Raw genomic sequence first — 19,804 nt, 5'->3', positions numbered from 1 at the left:
GTATGCTTTTTATAAAATGCCGTTATTGTTACCTTTTATGCGTTTTTCATAAAACATACAAAAATAATTTCATTTTAAATCTATTAAAATTATTAGTTAAGTGATTTTATAAAACATTTATTATTTTTTATAAATTGAATTTTTAAAAAAATTCAAGTACTCTCAAAATAAATATCGTATATTTTAATAAGAAAAATGATTAAATGGTCAGTAATTAATTATTAAGTTAGAATTATCTAATGTAAGCAATTAATCTCTCACATATCAAATTTCTATTAAAGATTGAGACGTTAATCATGATTTTATATTATTCAATTCCTATCCATATCAATTTGATACATTAATTTATTTATTTATCAATTTTTAAATCTAATATTTAAATTTGACTCACTTACCTTCACTTCCCAATCTGTCAGATATAGATCATGATATACAAAGGCACACACACATAATGTGACTTTAAAGCGTTCAACTTATAGTATTAACATTTCAACAGCCAATTCAACACCGAGCGCGATTATTGAACTCCATATAATACCTTTCTAGCTTTACAAACCTTAAACCCCATAACCTCTAACCCTTTATAACCCTTAAACCTTAAACCCCAACCTTTAAACCATAAACCATAATCCATAATCCCTAAACACATAATCCCTAAACCTTAAAATCATTTAATGCAATTACTACAGTACAAATTGATTACATTTTTAAAGTACTAGCAACATAAAGAAACAATATTACGCTCAACTATCAGTATATTTCATACTGAATCTGGAGGCTCTCCAAATAGTTGTATGTTACCCAATCCACTTGAAGCTATTTTGGCCATATGATCGACAATCTTATTTTGAGATCTCGAAACGTGATGAAATCTTACTTTTCAGCCTCGCTTGAGCAAACTAAGTATTAAGCATAACTCGCCCAATTTGCTATTGGTAGTTAAATCGGTTAAAATGGATTCTACTAGAAGCACGTAAGCTTTCTATATTCGTTCTCCCATACTGTTTGAAGACCTTGTATCACCGCTCTTGTTTTGACCTTAAAATTAACCTAATGACATTCTTAGAAATATTATTTTTTGTTTTTAAAAATTAAAAAATAAGTGAGTGTTTGGTACACTAATAGATTATCTTTTTTATTCCACAAGTAACATTAAAAAATGGACATGTATTTTTTTATTAAATATTTTACTATACTCCTACAGGACACTTCTCAACCTTGCTTATAAGATCTAATATTGCAAATAAATATTACAAAATGTATTTTCTTTCCAATTATTGTATTCACTAATATAAGAAATAGTAACTCCCTAAACCTTAAACCCCAACCCTTAAACCACATAATCCATAATCCATAATCCATAATCCCTAAACACATAATCCTTAAATTACCTTAGAATAGTAACTCCTAAATCTTAAACCCTAAACTATAATGATAATTAATTCAATATTTTAAAATTAATACTATTTCTTTTACGATTATATAAGAAATTATTTAATATATAAATTAAAAATAATCAAGACTCATGTACTCAAAAACTTTAAAATTATTTTAAATAATAGTATTTTAATTTTTTCATTTTAACAAATATTTTTCTATGTTTTTACTTTTAATTTTTCTACGTGTCATTATTTTTTTCGAAGAATTTAAATATTCAATTAAAATTAAATTGTATTTTAATTAACATAAATAAACTAGTTAAAACAGATAAAATGTTTTTTGCAGCGTTTTTCAACAAACAAAATGTCCAGAGTTAAACACATTTCTATCAAGCAACAAAAATCTCTAACCACCAACAACAAAATATCCAGAAACACTAGGATCCAAACCACTAACAAAAATCTGCAAAAACCTTAAAATAGTAACCCCTATACCTTAAACTCTAATCCATATACCCAAAACCAAAAACCTTAAACTATAGTGATAAATCTCTTTTACAATTATATAAAAAATGATTTAATATGTAAATTAAAAAACACTCAGTAATGTACCCAAAAAACTTAAAAGTCATTTTAAATAATAGTATTTTAAATAATGTACCCAAAAAACTTAAAAATATTTTTTGCGGCGCTTTTTAAAAAACGCTGCTAAAAATAGAGCATTAGTGGCGCTTCTTAAAAAACGCCGCTAAAAATAGAGCATTAGCGGCGCTTATTCAAAAATGCCGTTAAAGCCCCGAGCATTAGCGGCGCTTCTTCAAAAACGCCGCTAAAGCCCCTGAGCATTAGCGGCGCTTCTTCAAAAATACCGCTAAAGCCCTGAGCATTAGCGGCGGTTTTTAAAAATCGCCGCTAAAGCCCCGAAAACTCAAAAAACGACATCGTTGTGCTTAGGTTTTTTGCGGCGCTTTTTGGAAAACGCCGTTAATGCTCATTTTTAGTGGCGTTTTCCAAAAAACGCCGCTAATACTGGATATTTAGCGGTGTTTTTTCTAAAGCACCGCTAATGCTTGATTTTTAGCTGCGTTTTTTTATCCGAACGCCGCTAAAAACGCCGCTAAAAGCCTGTTTTGGTGTAGTGATTGCAAGAAAATCAAACCTAGCTCGGTTATGCGGGATTTGTGTTCAACCTGATCATCCAACTGACTTGTGCCCAATTTTACTATAGGATGCAACTGCACAAGTAGATGCCATTGGGAATTTCCCAGGGCCACCTCAAAGGCATTATGATCCATACTCGAACACATATAACGTAGGGTGGAGGGACCAAACAAATATAAACTATGGATCGAATTCTAAATATAATCAACCATATCAATCAAGACCACCTTCGCCTCAACAGTATCAATCTCCAAAGTTATCTCTTGAACCCATAGTAGAAAGGTTACTTATTAGCACTGAAAAGTTCCAACAAAAGACTGAAGCGCATCTTCAAAAAATGGATCAGCAAATAAGTAAGCTAGCGCTCACGGTCACTCATTTGGAGAACCAAGGAAAACTACTGTCTCAAATTGAGCCAAACCCACGTCAAAATGCAAGTGCTATGACCGTAAAGGATGGAATAGAGTCAGAACAAGTACCTAGCACAAGTCGTGACCACAACACTAAACAGGAAAAAGAAAGCTAAACCAGTAGCTCCCACAAAGCCGGCACCTCATTAACCATTTGTTGTACTCCTCCATACCTTAGAAGGCTCGCCCAAGTTAAAAAGGAACGAGAGGAAAAAGAAATCCTTGAGACATTTTGGAAGGTAGAAATCAATATTCCTTTACTTGATACAATTAAATAGGTTCCACGCTATACAAAATTTTTGAAAGAAATGTGTACCGGTAAAAAGAAACTCCAAAGAAACGAATAGGTGAACGTGGGAGATAATGTTTCTACAGTGCTACAAAGGAAAATCCTGCCTAAGTTTAAGGACCAATATATGTTTTCTATATCCTACAAAATAGGAAAAATTGACATAAAGAAAGCCATGTGTGATATGGGAGCATCGATTAATGTAATGCCTTTGTCTATTTTTAATATGCTAAACACGAGTAATTTGAAAGAAACATGGGTGATTATTCAATTGGCAGATAGATCATGCGTATATCTAGAATGAGTGCTGGAAGATGTCCTTGTAAAGGTAAATGAACTAATTTTTCTTGCAGATTTTTACATTATTGATATGGAGGACGACCACTTAAAAAATGCTTCTAATATTTTACTCGGGAGACCATTCCTAAGTACCGCACGTACAAAGATTGATGTTCGAAGTGAAACCCTCACATGGAATTCGACGGTAAGGTGGTAAAGTTTAATGTTTATGAGGCAATGGGCCATCCCAACACAATATCAAATATTTCTAGTGTTGATATTATTGAACCATTAATGAAATTTTATTTTGAGTATAATGAAGGGGATGGATTACAAACAGTGCTTTGCGGGAGTTTAGACCTCGAAATGATGGATAATTTAATGATGTTCAGAGAAATGATTCGGGAAACCATTGTTCTATTGGAGACTCCCCAATTTCATAGAAGCCAAGGTAAATACTTTGAACTTTCTCTTCTTAAAACTAAACTGTTGCCTTCTATTTTGCAGGCCCAAGAGATAAAGCTTAATCCATTACCGGAATACTTGAAGTATGCCTATTTAGGTAATAGGAACACTTTACTAGTAATAGTTTCCAGTAAACTTTCGATTTTGGAAGAGGAGAATTTAATTGAAGTCTTGAGAGACTACAAATGGGCAATCAGATGGACGATCACCGACATAACAGGGATGATGTTGTAAAAAATGTTGGATGTTGTAAAAAAGGAAGTTCAAAAGCTACTAGATGCCGGGATGATCTATGCAATTTTTGACAGTAATTGGGTCAGCCCAATTCATGGTACCCAAGAAAAATGGTATGAATGTAATAAAAAATGTGACAGGAGATTTATTTCCCGCTCGAGTCCAAAATAGGTAGAGAGTCTATATAGATTATAGGAACTTAAACTCTTTAACTAGAAAAGACCATTTTCCACTTCCTTTTATTGATAAAATGTTAGAACGTTTAGTAGGAAAAACTCACTACTGTTGTCTTTATGGTTATTAAGGTTTTTTTCCAAATTCCAGTGGGACCAGAGGACCAAGTGAAAACAACATTTACATGTCCCTTTGGCATGTTCGCCAACATATGGATGTCATTTGGACTTTGCAATGCGCGAACCACATTTTAAAGGTGTATGGTAAGTATATTTTCTGACTATGTCGAGAAAATAATTGAGGTATTTATGGAAAATTTTACAGTTTATGGTAATTCTTTCAATGAATGTCTGTCGAACCTCGTTAAAATTTTAGAGAGATGCCTAGAATTTAATCTCATTTTAAATTATGAAAAGTGTCATTTTATGGTAGATAAATGATTGATTTTAGGGCATATTGTTTGAGCTGAAGGGATCGTGGTCGATAAGGCCAAAACTGATGTCATCAACTCATTTCTATACCCCCATGACTATGAGGGAAGTTTGCTCTTTTTTTGGTCATGTAGGTTTTTACAGGTGCTTTATAAAGGACTTTTCAAAGATTTTGTGACCGTTGTGCAATCTCTTGCAGAAAGATAACGTATTCGAATTTGATCAAGCATGTGAAGACGTGTTCGAAACCCTCAAACAAAAGCTTGTTTAAACTCCTATAGTACAACCACCAAATTGGGATTACCCTTTCAAACTCATGTGCGATGCGAGTAGCCAAAGTGTAGGAGCTGTCATTGGGCAAAGAATTGGGAAAGAGCCCCACTCATATCCTACGCCCTAAAACATTAGATACTGCCCAGAGCAATTATTCAACTACTGAAAAATAATTATTAGCCATTATGTTTTCTATGGAAAAATTTAGATCGTATTTATTAGGCACTAAAGTTATTGTTTTTTCTAACCATGCAATGTTAAAATATTTGATCGAGAAAAAAAAGGCAAAACCTAGGCTGGATCGATGGATTCTTCTCTTACAAGAATTCAATCTTGAGATTAAGGACAAGAAATGAAGTGAGAACTTAGTAGCTAATCATTTAAGTTGAATTCTCTTTTCAAAAGGTGACACACCTCTTAAAGATGACTTCCCAGATAAAAGTCTTCTTTCAGCTCAGACAATTTTACCATGGTTTACAGATATGGTAAATTACCTCGCTACAGATATTGTTTATTCCAACTTATCACGTTCTAAAAAGGACAAGCTCAAGAGAGACTCATGATATTATATGTAGGATGATCCATACCTATGGAAACACTATTTCGATCAGGTAATTTGACGACGTGTCGTAGAAATCCAGGTACAATCTATCCTTTTCTTTTGCCATTCTTATACTTGTGGAGGGCATTTCGGTCCTAAACGCACTACACATATGGTACTTAAGTGTGGATTGTTTTGGCCACACATATTTCGTGACACTTATTTATTTTGCAAAACTTGTGAGAGATGTCAAAAAATGGGGAATTTAAGCCGAAAAATGAGATGCCCCTAACACCTATACATGTATGCAAAATTTTTGATGTATGGGGCATCGATTTCATGGACCGTTTGTTTCATCATTTAATAATGTTTACATTATTCTCGCAGTAGATTATGTATCTAAATAGATAGAAGCTAGAGCTACCCGACATGCCGATGTTAAAACTATAGTGGATTTTCTAACGAACTTTATCTTTTCCAGGTTTGGCACACTGAGAGCATTAATCAGCGATCGAGGAACTCATTTTTGCATCAAGGTAATTGATACTCTACTAAAAGTATGAGGTGACACAACATGTGGCCACGACTTATCACCCACAAACAAACGGTCTAGCGGAAGTTTTAAACAATGAAATAAAGTCGATTTTGGAAAAGATCGTGAAATCAAATAGGAAAGACTAGAGCTTACGTTTAAAAGATGCATTGGGGGCGTACCGTACTGCTTACAAGGGACCCATAGGAATGTTCCCCTTACTAACTCATATTTGGTAAACTGTGTCACCTTCTAGTGGAGTTAGAACATAAGATATTTTGGGTGGTGAAAAGTTGCAACATGGAATTGGATGCTGCAGGTAATTATCAAAAATTAGAACTTGAAGAGATCCAGCGAAACGCATATGAAAACACCCAAATTTATAAAGACAAAACCAAGGCGTTTCACGACCAGAAAATATCTCGCAAACAATTTTCATTTGACCAGAAAGCGTTACTTTATTATCCTACACTAAGAATTTTTTCGAGTAAGCTTCGAACCAAATGGCTTGGTCCTTTTGTTATTACTAAAATATTTCCTCATGGTGCAGTTGACATTAAAAGCGAGGAATCTGGGAAATGTTTTAAGGCCAATGGTCAAAGGTTAAAACCCTTTTATGAGAATTTTCAAGTATAGGTGGTAGAGGAATTATTTTTCGAGGAGCCGAACGATTAAATTTTTCAGGTCTTCAAGCTAACGGCGTTAGACAAAAGCACTTTATGGGAGGCAACCCACATTTATTTTTATTTAATTTAATTTTTAATTCTAGTTTCGTTTGAAAATTAAATAAAATATTATTTTAATCCTTTTGATCGTGTTATTTTCCAAGAGCATGGATGATGACAGTCATTTGTTTTAAAAGTTGGAAATAAATTATGCTGTAGGCACATTTATATTTGGGGTGTACATTTTTTACAATCAACAAACCCATAACCCATCCCAAAAGTTGAAAACCCTAACATAGCTAAGGAAAACCAAATAGACCAAACCCAAAAAAGGGGGAAAAAGATGGAGAAAATATACGGGCTGAACGGCCTAACACGACCCAAAGAAGAGAAAAAGGAAAATAGGCCAAACGACCAAAAGGAAAAAAAAGAGAGAAAAAAATAGAGAAAAGGCCAGACGACTAAGAAGGAAAAAAAGAGAAAAAGAAAGTCAAAATCTAAATTTTTTTTTCAAACCACCACCCCACCCCACCTCACCCTTCCCTTTCTTTTTCTTTTCACTCTTCTTCTTCACGCATCTTTTATTCCAAAACCCTAACCCAACAATCGTTCCCCCTTCATCATCGTCGACCTCTTCATCGCCAACACCCTTTGAAAATCTCCGTCGTTCGCCACCTCCATTGAAAAAAATCCGACCCCAAAATATCACCTTTCACCATCGATGCTCCACATTTACTTTCTATCTCCCCTTCGTCAAACACCACCCCTTGCAAGCCACCACTGCTGCCGTTCATAGCCCCCACTATCGAGCCTACACAAAACACCACTCCTTCCCCTAAACCACTCTACCGCCGCATTTAGAAGCACCCAAACTTTCAACAACATTTCAAGCATTCACCACAGTATGTCACTATCCACCGTCGTCTACCATAGCTCGCCGTTGCTGTATATCATCATAGATAGATTTTTGAGCCCGAAAAAATCCCATGGTTCGTACTAGACGCTAATCAGTCGACATTTTTTCAATTTTGTTAAACCAAGGCCGAAATTGATTTTCAGCACCATCGGTCGTCGATCTTGACGATCAAGTTCCAGAACCACCATTGATACATGTTGCTGGAATGAGTCAAGATTGACAAAGAAGCCCGACGCCGGTCAAGATGAAATGTTCACACATTAGTCTCGATGAGTCTAGCGACACAAGGTATAACATTTTGAACCTACAAACTGATTTACTGTTATTAATGTTTCATATAGGTCGTTTAGATGAAGCTAGCATGACGAACCAAAGTGAACAACTAACTCTATGGCGAACAAGATCGACCACTGTTCGTGCTCGACATACACTATCACACCAGCCCAATGAAGGTTAGAGTCAACCCTGAGCAGCAGTACTGAAGCTGCTAATATACCAAGCCCACCGCAAAGCCTAGTAAAAAATGAGTACTAGCCTTCTCGTAATAATAGGCGCAATCAACGGGGCCAAACCTATACAATGCCGACAGAACAGAGGCTTCAAGGATTTTTAAATTTTATAACATCGAAACACCAAACAAGATACGAGGAAATTCAACATCGGCCAATTCCAGTCTGTAAATGTATCTTTCTCTTTACTATTGATGCACTTAACATGCGTGAGTCAGTATTTAATTATTTTGTTGCTATTGGTTAGACATCATATATGAATATTTACTGTGCTGCATACTATGAACTTGTGTTTAAATTTTATGCGACATTTAATTTTAATATGTTTGTAGTTAGGACAGTTAAAACCCTGGATGTAATTAAATTCAAATTGCTTGGTAATTCATTTTCTATGTCTATTTCTCATTTTAACATAGCCATGGGTTTTGTTGACCCTAGCGATGTCCAATTTGACTCGTACCATAGTGTTCTTCTTGAGATACCTAGTGATTTTGATGTCGGTTCCACTTACTCAGTTTTGACTAACTCAATATCCCGGTCTTACAATTCTAAGACCTCTAAAGCTTTTTTAGTGCATGAACCGACCCTAAGGTACATTCATAGGTTTCTTGCTTTTAATTATTCGGGCTACAATGATTCTACATCTGTCTTAACTAAGACAACTATTTTTCTTATAGTGCACGCATTCTGGTTTTAGGGTCAATTTGGGATATTAGCTTGAATGTAATTTTCATACTGTAATTCGGCATCACCTCTCATATTCGGCCCCTACATCATACATCTAAGTAAAAGTATACTCCCATCCAGAACTAATTTTTCATCATTAACGTATGTTTTTAATATGGATCCTTTGGATGAATATTGTTTGGATTTTATGGGTTTGCTTGCCAGCACCTCTACTTCATTTTATTTTGTTCCCCCAGGTACACGAATCGCTCGAAGCAATAAAGTCTTTTGACGAAGACGCAATTCGGCTACTAGCAAACAAGAGGAGCAACCATCTTCCACTGTGGATGAACAACTTCATTACATTGAGGCTCGCCTAGAAACAATGAGAGCTAACATCTCAAGCATCGTCACCATCTTGCAAAGCGATCACTTCTATTGCCCTCCGGCCTATTAAATATGCACGGGATTACACTTTTCTCCACTATTGTTACTCTTTTTGCATATTAAGGGCAATGTGGGCTAAGTAGGGGGATCATGCCATACTTTTTTCTTTGCATGTGATTTGCTAAGAATAATTTCTTAATTTGTTTCGGAAATAAACCTCTACTTCTTATGTTTAGTTTATTTAAATAAGTGGGTGAATCATGAATAACGTAGAATTGAAAATGTTATGCCTTAGTCAATATTTCATGAAAATTGTTTGTTTTTTTTAACTTGCCTAATGAAAGCACTTGTTTTAAATAAATTTGCTATTAGCTTAATTAAGAGTGAAGATTTAGAAATGTGACCAAGTTGAGTAATTGGGATGAGGTACTTGGGTTGTCATCTCATTTCGCGTCAAAAGGTTTGGTGACGAGCTAAAACTTGTAACACTCTGCTAACCAAGCTGCCTTGAGAAATGAGAAATAAATCGATTAGGGACATATAAAATTGAGTAACTGGGATGAGGTGCTTGGGTTGTCTTCTCGTTTCACGTCAAAAGGTTTGATTATGTCTCGAATTCATTAAAAATAAACAATTAAATAAAGAGAACATGTCAGGCTGAGTAACCGGGGTGAGGTGCTTGGGTTGTCGTCTCACATCGTGTCATAAGATTTGACTACGTTTGAAAAAAATATATATGTAAAAGTATATATTAAGTATGATCGTTTCGTATGTTTAACTAAGCCTAAATTTAGTGAAATATTTGAATTTGACATACTGTTCGAGATTTTATAAAATGCTTATTGATTGAGTTTTGCAATTGTTTATTTTTTATTCATTTAATTATTTGTAGTATGCTTGACTAGGAAAGGGGGTTTTGATTTTGAAAAGGATTAACGAGTTCTTTTTAGTAGATATCATGCTTAAAGACAAGCATCGGCTAAGTAGGGGGAATTTGATAGCAAGATAAATTCATATTTTTAATATATTTATTTTTGGCTAATTATCTGATAAAATGCTATTAAATTTAGGATTTTCTTATCAGGAATGAAGCTGGTGTGCTGAATTCAAACTCTTACAAAAAGAGGCAAAATTGAAACAAAAAGAAAAGAGGAGGGCTTGATTGAAAGATTGAAGATTTAAAGATGGCTGGATAAAGATTGAAGGGTTGAAGATTTTAAAAAAGTGGCTAGATAAATATTGAAAGATTTTTGATATTGTTAAAATTCTGTAATTAGTTTGAATTTAATCTCTAGTTTAAATTTGATTTTTAAAATTTTTATTTATTTAGTGATAATATTTATGAAAATTTCTAGCTAAATTTTAGCACTAAAAGTGTGTATAAATACCTAGTGGCTACAACTAATGAGACACACACTTTGGCCTTGGCATTTAATAATTTTTTTTATTTTTTTCCTTTATGCATCTCTACATTCTCCATTCTGCTGTTTCATTTTTTTTTCTTTTACTTTCAAACTTTATTGGTTTAATTACCTTCTAAGCCCCTTTCCCTTTCCACCTTCCACAATTCCATTTAAATCATTTATTTTCAAGCATGATTCTTTCAATGATTAACTAAACCCCTATTTAGCTTTAGCTCAGAAATTGCTCCAACAAAACAATCGTGAGATATGAACCCGCTCAAAAAAACCTCTTAACGCAACATTTTCTATCTCTCGGTATATGGGATAGTACAAATTCGTCCCTTAAAGTTGATTCAACTTCGATTCAAAGTGCACGTTGGGTTGGAGTTGTTTGGCATACAGTTGGGAAGTCGAATCGATTGTGTTGTGTTTGAATTCCCACGAACAAATTGACGTGTCTAGGTGGAAAAGGCCAGTTGGATTCTATCAAGGGAGATAGAGATCGGATTTAAAAAACCCACGCGGTTGAGGCTGTTGATTCGAGTTGGGCTTTTCAGATCATAAGGCTGTCAAAATATTAAATTGCGAACACGTGTATCGTAGTTAGAAATTTGGCAAGATTCGGTTTGCAAGTATTGTCGGGATCGACTACATAAGGAAAAGTTGGTAGTCGGGATGTTCTTGGTCACTATAACTAGCTTATCGCTTGGAAGGAAAAATCTATTTTAAGGATCGATTTAAGATTGGAGTACACTGAGGCTAAGGCTAAGCTTAAAAATATTTTATTTACCAATTTACTTTATTTGCTTAAATTTATTTTTGCAATCTCGAATCTGTTTTTATTTTTATTTTATTACACTACGTATTTCCTTATTTTATTTTCTTTATCAATTTAAACCCCCCTTTTTTATTTTTCAGCATTGCTACGCATAGGTCGTGGGCATGACTATGACCACGACAACAATTCTGGTCACGAAAAAAGGCGAAATTAGATAACCAGTTCCTGTGGATTCGACCTTATTGCTCTATATTTCAATGTACTGTTATTTTTGTCGTAGAAATTTATATTTGGTGGTTTTGACGCCCATCAGAGTTCAAGAAGTAAAATTTCTGAGACTTATAATATTGGCAAAAGTATATGTATTTATCTGAAACAAAATTTCAGCATTGTGAAATGAAAATCTCTGAAAGTTATGACAGAGGGACAATTTTCTGGGACGTAATAGATATTCTAGATCATTTGCTGTAGACTTGTTGATAATAACTCTGCCGTTGTCAAAACTGTTACAGAAAAATGTCAGCTTTGTTTGGTTGGATAAATGCCCGAATAGTCGAAAGTTATGTTAATAGAAACTTAAGAGTTAAATCTGAGACAACATAGATGGATCAAATTGTTGAAATATTATGATTTGACTATTGATTATCATCTGAGTAAAAGCTAACGTAGTAGATGATGCTTTGAGTCAGAAGTCTTTGTTTGCTCTGAAAGTAACGAATACTCATTTGACTTTGGAACGTGACGATGCCATTTTAACCAAGCTGAGAACTAAACTGATATTTCTATAAAAAATTTAGGAATAATAGAAAAATGATATGGAATTGTTAGATAAATGAAGACTTGTTAAAATGTTTAGACTTTAGAGATCGATATTGATAATAGCGAGAATTTGTGCTTTCAAAACTATTTGTGTGAACTGAGAAATTTACACTGATGACTGGGAATGAAAAGACAAAATATTAGATTATGTGGTTAAATGTCAAATATGCCAGCAAGATAAAGTCAAACGCTAGGTTCTGTCAGGTTTCCTATAACCTGTAATGATTGCAGAATGGGAATGAAAACAAGTTGCTATGGATTTTGAATCGAGTTTACCTTTAATATCGGAAAAAGAAGTTGTGATCTGAGTAATACTTGACAGGTTGACCAAGCCAGTATACTTTATTCCTATCATAATAGACTTTTCACTTGAGAAGTTAATTGAACTGTACATCTCTGAGTTATCAAATTACATTATATGCTATTATCTCTCATTTCTAATCAAGACTCGAGAATTACCTTCAGATTTTGTGATAGATTGTATGAAGCTTTAGGCACAGAACTAAATTTGGGTACAACATGTCATCTTTAGATTGATAGAAAATCAAAGCGACTGATTCAAATACTAGAAGATAAGTTGCATTGTTGTATATGATAATAGTTATCGACTGAGTATTAAATGATACTATACGAGGCTTTATACGGATGCAAATACATAACTCATTTGTATTAATTAGAGTTAAGCGATAAAAAGTTGACATGAATTGATTTGACATGTGAGACAGAAGGAAAGGTTCGATTAATTCGAGATTGCTTGAAACCTACTTCAGATCGTCAAAAAATTTAGGTGATTTGAAAAGAAAATATATTTAAAAGGCTACGGGAAGTTGGACGGAAAGAAATTTTGAAAACACTGTATCCTATCCTTTTTGCTGGTAAAAATTTCAAGGACAAAATTTTTTAAAGGAGGAGAGCTGCAACAACCCAATTTTTAGTGGTATCGGAAACGGTAGTTTTGGAACCCATTCTCTGATGGTCGATTTCGTAAATATTATTAAATAATATCTACAAGTTTATTATAGTGTTATATTGGATTTTGATTTAATAAATTTGCTAATTGGATAGATAGTTAAAGTACAAGTGGTTCGACCCTAAAGTCAATGGTTTTGAAAAAATAAGTGTTTTCGTAAATCGAACTCGCAAATATTTTCATTAATTTTTACGAAGTTGTTATGTAAGTGAATTGAATTTTGATCCGCTTATTACAAGTGAGCTTATTAAAAGCTCGTTTTTTCTAGAATTTCCGTAATATACTGGGGCATTGAGTCTCTAATAATAATTTAATAATTAATTAGTATTTATATAAAAATTAATTAAATAATGATTAAATAATTAATTGGTGTTTATATACATTCATTAATGAAACAATTATTAGCAAAATTTCGTTTTAGATTAGAGAAAAAACCATTTCAATTAATATTTTTATTAATATATAACTAACATTCAAATTTAGTTTTTAAATTAAGTAATAAAATAAATATATTTCAGTTACAGAATATTTATGTTGAGTTTGTTTTATTAAAATTTCAAAACAAACGAAAATATTTAATGAAAATCATCTAAACACAAAAATTATCATATTTTTCAAAAATTCAATCAACTTTTAAAAAATATTTTTGGAAAGTTATTTTTAGTAAATTAAACAACCCTAATACGGGACGCAACCTTCTATCGAAATATACACAGGATTCATACCCGTGGGACCAAAAATATCCGAATTGAAAATTCAGTAAGAATGACAGATTTTTTTATGAATGCTTAAAGCTTAAGATTTGAGTATTCGTATTTTGAGGAAAAAAGGGATTCATATGGATAACAAAAGACATACTAATTTAAGATTCACTCTCATATTCATGTTCAAGTTTGCAAATGCGTGATTCGCACTTTAACTTCGGAAAGAATACCAATTACATAAAAATGTAGGTTTTTTTAAATATTTACTAATTAGGCCGAATTTTTGAAAATTGATGGGACTAAGCTGGAAGCATTTTCAACTGATTTGTAGGAAAATGCCAATGTGTGGAAGCGTTTTCTACCACATCAGCTGATTTTTCCCTAACGGTAACTCCTAACGGCTATTTTCTCCAATGACTATTTAATTAGCCGTTAGAGAGCAACGACTCCCCCCCACCTGTTGGAACAACTGCTCCCTTCCTAACAATCACTTTTTAAATTTCTATATACCCCCATTTCATTTTTTTCAATTCAATCTCAACTCTTTCTCACATTCTCAAATTTCTCTCAATTCCCTCTGAATTTCTCAATCAAATTTTATTTCTCTCTCAACTCTTTTTATTTATTTATTAAAATTGTCTTAAGATTTTCGTAAATTATTTTCTCTATTACAATTTATTTCGTGTTTTTCGAAATTAACAATGACAAAATCTCTAATTCATTCAGATGACAAGCACATTTATGTAAATCAATTGCAAATGGTAAGAATTTTTTTATTATATTTAATTTAATTTAATTTAAATACTTTCTTGTTATATTGGAATTTAATATTTTGTATGTTTTTTTATATATAGGCGAAAAATGAAATTTTGGAGACGTATATTCATAACCTACCCGCTCCTTTATCACCCTTAATCGAACCCTACTTCAGAGATGCCAGATTTTTGCACGTGACCCTTATGGGTAGGGGTGTAAATTGGACCCCACACTTGTAAGTGCGTTGGTGGGAAGGTGGAGACTCGAGATGCACACATTCCATCTTTCATGTGCCGAGTGTATTATCACTCCGGACGACGTGCAATTACAGCTCAGGTTATCGGTGGATGGGCAGGTAGTGACTGGGTCAGTTCACGCAGTCGATTAGAGAGACGTATGCGAGCAACTTTTGGGAAGGATTCGGAAAACGATTTATGGAGACCGGATAGATATGAATTGGTTAAGAAGAAATTCAGTGGTCCCGATGAGGATTCGACTGAAGTTTAAAGAGAACAACATGCTCGAGTGTACATCTTTATAATTATCGGGGTCTCCTAATGTCCGATAAGTCACGAAATCTTATCCATTTAAGGTGGTATCTAAAACTCGTCGACTTTAGAGAAGTGGGTGAACTCAGTTGGGGGTCAGTCATGTTAGCGACGTTGTATCGGGAGATTGTTGGGCGACAGAATCACAAAAAATCAAAATCGGTGGTTGCATGCTACCATTACAATCATGGGCACAGTGCGGACTGCCATTTTTATGTCCTCGAGCAGACTACCCTTATACACTTTCACTTGTAACAAGGTAAAATTCATTAGATAATATATTTACCATAATAAAATTATTTAAAATTTAAATTATTGTGTTAACATATTATTTCAATAGGTGAAACCATGGGTTGAGTTACGTGGGACTACTGGATGAGCTTCGAGATATACAACTTCTGTTAGACCAACAATTGGAAGCGGATGTATGTATTTTTTAAATTTGAATTATATAATATTAACGTAGTTCATTTAAACATTAGTAGTATATAGATAACTAAAATTTTAAGAATGCATCCCATTCAAATTCTTGGTAAATCCCAACATCTGGCACGTGAATGTGTCATTGGTAGTGTACATTACTGTGGAGATGCATGAGTCGGATAGAGTGTTGCAACAATTTAGATATAGGCAAACGATTTCATCGGCACCCTAAGACATCGAAGATTTGTATCATATCGACTTGTGGGGGAGAACGGACGAGCATTGGCCTACATTCCACGCGCAATATATCAACATTTGGAACAATAGGTATGCTTTTTTACCTACTCGCGAGGCCATTATCGCTATCGAGTGAGCCTGCTTTCTAGAGTACATGCCATGGTTTAAGGTCCATGGAAAGTTATATTTGCTAGGTGAAGAGGCGAGGGGTAGGCAACCGCATACGAGGAGGCCATGATAGGAGACTAGGCTTCTAAGGTCTGACGAAGCTACCGAGGCGGGTCCACCATCTACACCTACGATCAATATGACTCAACTTATTTTGGTACTTATACTAACCCTGTCATTTTTACACAAGCATCACATATTGCACCACATGTTTTTTCTTCTATTTTGATGCCAGGTTTTGTTTATGGACCTCCATCCCTGACATATTACATGTCGATGCCATCAATTTTTCAAACAACGACAATGCCAATGATGACGTATAGGCCGTCTATGTTTGGAGTACTGGACGAAAGTCTGATTGTTATGTCATCGTTGTATGGGACATATTATAGTTATATCCCTATGCCGATGGTGTCACAAACACCTCTGGGCTCATTGTTCTACCAAGGTGGACCATCTTCACAACCACCTATTCCTAGAACGGAGGATACACGATGGCAACCGATGGTAATCAACTATGGATGAAGGTGAAGAAGATGAGAGGTTAGGACCACAACCTGTACTAGAGGCTGAACCAAGAAGGAATTCGGCTCGCAACCGTTGACCATTCCGATGAGGCACACATTTTGATCAGGGATTGGATTGATTTTTTTGTGCTTCTCATGTAAATTTTTAAATAAATATGAAATATTTTTATCGTATGGATGTTGTAAATCCTTATGTTTTAAATAAATATCACTTTAGCATCAAAATTGGTATATTTTATTGATTTGTATGGTATAATAAAAACGCGTGTCTACAAATTACAACAAAATTTGAGTATGAATGAAAAATATCAACAAATAAATTGTAGTTAAAAAATTAATAAATTTGTTAATGAGGTGTTGTCCTTATATCATCCCATCGATGTGGAGATGACGACATTGTATGCTCTAGGTTCCTACACCACTTGCATAAGCTCGATTGGTTTGTCTTTTCTCGAATATCCATGTTGTCGCATATCCGAGCCGATGTCGATCGACCTTTTGGTTTGTGACGCAATGATCTATCGGGTAACAAATTGAATGGAGTGCTCGATATCGGCGACCACATATGTTCATCTGGGCGCATCTAGCTGAAAATGCCTCCAGCTGGACACGCTTTCAATGCTTTCTGACATTGCACTGAAAACATGTCCTACGTGGAGCGTTTTCCCTCTAGCACTTTCAACTCCCCACTTTTTCCCACTCACCGATCAGATATCCCGGGATTCTTGGAATATATTTTCTGAAGAAAAATGCACTGAAAGTTCAAAAATAATGCATTGAAAAATTTGATCGACTTTAACCTCCCATAAAAAAATAGATCAAAACTCAGTTGCATTCAAAAAAAATTGAAAAAAAAATTACAAACTAAGATTTAATCAAATCAAGTAGTTTGAGTTTCAATTATGAATCGAATTGAATTTTACAATTTGAATAATTCAAATATACGATTGGTGTAAATACAATGCTTGTAAATATTGAATTAAATAATTATTAACTTTACATCTAAAAAATTTATAAAACAAAACTAAATAATATATAATAAACTTTAAAAATATAAAGAAAAATCAAAATCCTACAAAACCCTAAATTCAAAATCCTAAAAATCACAAAAACTCTAACCCTACTTTAAAAAAAACGGAAGGAAAATGCTTCCAGCTGGAAGCATGTTCAATTGATGTGGCAGAAAGCGCTTGGAAGTGTTTTGCTACAAATCAGTTGAAAATGCTTCCAGTTGGAAGGTTTTCGTTATTTCAGCCTAATCCAGTAAATTTTTTTAAATGGATATTTTTCAAAAATTCAGTCAAAATCTAACTAATGAATTAAAAAAAAATTATAGGCATAATAATTCATTTGGCTCTCCAACTTAAAAAAAAAACTATCCATTTAAATTTTCACAAAAATCACAAAACTCTAACCCTACTTTAAAAAAAACGGAAGGAAAATACTTTCAGCTGGAAGCATGTTCAGTTGATGTGGCAGAAAGCGCTTGGCAGTGTTTTGCTACAAATCAGTTGAAAATGCTTCCAGTTGGAAGGTTTTCGTTATTTCAGCCTAATCCAGTAAATTTTTTTAAATGGATATTTTTCAAAAATTCAGTCAAAATCTAACTAATGAATTAAAAAAATTATAGGTATAATAATTCATTTGGCTCTCCAACTTAAAAAAAAAAAACTATCCATTTAAATTTTCACCTTTTAGCCATTAGATTTACGTTGTTTGTCAAATCATTCCAAAATAGATTAAAATAATTAACATCATAATAGATGAAAAGTTATAGTCGATTAACTTTGTTGATGTGGAATACATGTGGATGTCATGTCAATAATTAATTATTTTTAATTTAAAAATTCAAATTTTTTACAAACAAGATTAAAATTTATAAAAGTATTTTTTATTATCTTAAAATTAAAAAAATTAATTGCTAACGTGGCATACACATGTATGTCATGTCAACAAACACTAACTTTTCCATTTATTTTAAATAATTTAATAAATAATATAAATTTAAATATTAAAAATTAAATAAAAACTAAAACTATTTTTTTAATAAAGTTGAACACCAGCTAAATCATTATACAAAACTACATGCCATTAATTTATCAAATTTTTACTTAAACTTACTTTCTAATACACTTTCTAATTCCTTAAACCAAAGTTAAGGAAAGATGAGCAAGTCAAAAATTTTAATTTCATAAACAGAGTTAAAATAATGTTGGGTCAATATTTGGTCTATTAATAGTATACTTTTGTTTTATTCTACAAGTAGTTTGAAAAATTGTTCTTTTTTTATGTATATATATTTTAATTTTATACTATACTTCTATAGAATACTTGTAAATTTCCCTAACCTTGTTTGTGGAGTCTACAAATTTCACAGCTAGTATACCATATATTTTCTCATAATGTTATGTTTTTTTAAGGAAAAATATTTGTTACACTGCTTGTGGAGTCTTTTACACTTCACAAGCAGATTGAGGGTTTGACAAGTATATTTTACGGTATAATAAAAAATAAATATAAATAAATGCGACAGTTGTCACACCCTCAACCTGCTTGTGGAGTATAAAAAAATTCACAAATAGTGTATGAAATAATTACTCTTTTTTTAATAGAAAAATTATCTCATATATCGCTTGTGGAGTTCTTTATATTCCACAAGTAGGTTAAGGGTATACTATGTGTTTCATAAGGTATAGTAAAAAAAAAACTAAATATATAAAAATGGTTCACTTGTCACAACCTCAACTTACTTGTGAAGTATAAAAACTTCACGTGTTGTGTATCAAATAATTACCCTTGTTAAGATTTAATGTTTATTATATCTTAAAAGGAATATGTGTTGCCCTTTGTGGAGTTTAAATTTTCCACTAACAATATATCAAATAAGGTTGTGTTTGCTTCATTGGAAACAACTTTGAAAAATAATTTTTGGTAAATAGATTTACTTTTAAAAAAACTGATATTTTCTAATGTTTGGGTAATGCATAAAATACTTTTCATTGTTTGACAAATTTTCCTGAAATCATTTTTTGAAACTTGTTTTAGTGGAACAATTCAACATAAATTATATATTTTACAAAATATTATAGAAACATAGACAACATAAACTTGTTTGATTTAATTTGGTGTCACAAGTTAAGTGACACCAACTTAGAGATTG

The 19,804-nt window shown here is 33.1% G+C and overlaps 1 long non-coding RNA gene across 1 annotated transcript; it reads left to right on the top strand.

Moving 5' to 3' along the window:
- Positions 1-7,686: 7,686 nt before the first annotated feature.
- Positions 7,687-9,672, top strand: LOC105790869 (uncharacterized). Its single transcript, XR_008188177.1, has 3 exons — positions 7,687-7,822; positions 8,091-8,431; positions 9,182-9,672. It is a non-coding gene; the product is annotated as an uncharacterized LOC105790869 (long non-coding RNA).
- The last annotated feature ends 10,132 nt before the right edge of the window (positions 9,673-19,804 follow it).

This window comes from Gossypium raimondii, chromosome 8 (genome assembly GCF_025698545.1).
Source record: "Gossypium raimondii isolate GPD5lz chromosome 8, ASM2569854v1, whole genome shotgun sequence".
In the NCBI taxonomy this organism is placed as follows: domain Eukaryota; kingdom Viridiplantae; phylum Streptophyta; class Magnoliopsida; order Malvales; family Malvaceae; genus Gossypium; species Gossypium raimondii.
Note: the sequence above shows the minus strand (reverse complement) of the source record. Positions and strands in the feature narration are given on the sequence as shown.